The 1,683-nt window shown below is 47.0% G+C and overlaps 1 pseudogene; it reads right to left on the bottom strand.

Moving 5' to 3' along the window:
• Positions 1 to 209: 209 nt before the first annotated feature.
• LOC101050611 (tubulin beta chain-like) lies at positions 210 to 817 on the bottom strand (annotated as a pseudogene).
• Positions 818 to 1,683: the final 866 nt, after the last annotated feature.

Below are 1,683 nucleotides of genomic sequence, written 5' to 3'. Positions count from 1 at the left end.
TTGCTCTTGGCCTTGGTGAACTCCACCTTTTTCAGGCCCTCGCCTGTGTACCAGTGCAGAAAGGTCTTGTGTGGAAACATGGCTGTGAACTGCTCTGAGATGCACTAGAACACCTCCTAGATGGCTCTGCTTTTGCCAGTTAAGGTGGTGGACATTTTTAGCTCTTGGGGTGGGCTGTCAGAGACAGCCATTTTCTCATTGTTGGGGATCTACTCAGCAAAGTAGCTGCTGTTCTTGTTTTGGACATTAAGCATTTGCTCATCCATCTCCTTCATGGACATGCAGCCGCTGTACACGGCGGCCACTATCAGGTAGCGGCCATGGCGGGAGTCACAGGCTGCTATCCTGTTCTTGGCATCCAACATCTGCTGAGTGAGCTTGGGCACTGTCAGAGCTTGTGACTGCTGGCTTCCCTGGCTGGTCAGCAGGGCAAAACTGGGTATGAAGAAGTGCCAGTGGGAGAATGGAACCATATTCATGGCCAGCTTCTGCAGGTCAGAATTGAGCTGGCCTGGGGAGCACAGGCAGGTAGTGACCCCACTCATGGTGGCAGACACCAGGTGGTTCAGGTCACTGTAGGAGGGCATAGCAGCTTTAGGGCTCCGAAGCAGACGTCATAGAGAGCTTCATTATAGATGTAGTAGGTCTTGTCTGTTTTTCCTATGAGCTGGTGGATGGAGAGGGTGGCATTGTTGGGCTTCACTACTGTGTCTGACACCTTGGGTGAGGGCACTGCACTGAACATGTTCATGATCCTGTCTGGGTACTCCTTCTAGATCTTGTTGAGGAGACTACCCATCCCAGACCCAGTCCCCCCACCCAGGGGGCCTGGCCACTTTGCTGCTTTATTTTGTATTTTCTAATATACTTCTGGATTCAATATGCTGTTTCTTAATTTTATGTCCAGATAACTTTGTGTTAGTTACTATATACCTAACAAATGTTTTCTTTCATTTATTTAAAACGTTTAGATTAATAGAGAGCCAGGCAAGGTGGCTTACACCTGTAATCCCAACATTTTGGGAGGTGGAGGTGGGTGGATCACGAGGTCAGGAGTTCGAGACCAGCCTGACCAACATGGTGAAACCACGTCTCTACTAAATACAAAAATGGGCTGGGTGTGATGGCACGTGCCTGTAATCCCAGCTACTCAGGAGGCTGAGACAGGAGAATCACTTCAACCGGAAGGTGGAGGTTGCCATGAGCCAAGATCACGTGTTCAGATGTGTTGGGGTCAAATATAAACACTTTCTGGCTCCTCCTATTCTCTGTTGGGTCTCAAAAGTGGGTTAGAAAAAACTGTTCCAAGAGTGGGCATGTCAAGCATTGATGAAAGGGAAGGGTGGATAAAGGAAAAGTTGAACAAATTAAATCCTGGGTTAATTTAGAGTTATTCTGAGTTCTGTGAAATGTTCAGGTTTCAGCAAGCAGTAACCCTCTTGACAAAAAAAGTAGAAAAGGAAATAAATCATTCTGAATTCTGATGTTGGATGATAAAGCACAACTATTTGCTTTTACCCCTTCCACAAAGAAATGAAACAATTTGGGAAGACGGCCCAAGAGATTCAGAAGAACAAGGCAAGGTAAGTGCTGTGGTTTGAATGCCTCCAAAACTCACGCTGAAATTTGCCATTGTGATGACATTAAGACGTGAGACCTGGCTCATCGCAGTGGCTCATGTCT

This window comes from Saimiri boliviensis, chromosome 4 (assembly GCF_048565385.1).
Source record: "Saimiri boliviensis isolate mSaiBol1 chromosome 4, mSaiBol1.pri, whole genome shotgun sequence".
Lineage (NCBI taxonomy): Eukaryota > Metazoa > Chordata > Mammalia > Primates > Cebidae > Saimiri > Saimiri boliviensis.
This window is presented reverse-complemented; position numbering and strand designations above follow the sequence as displayed.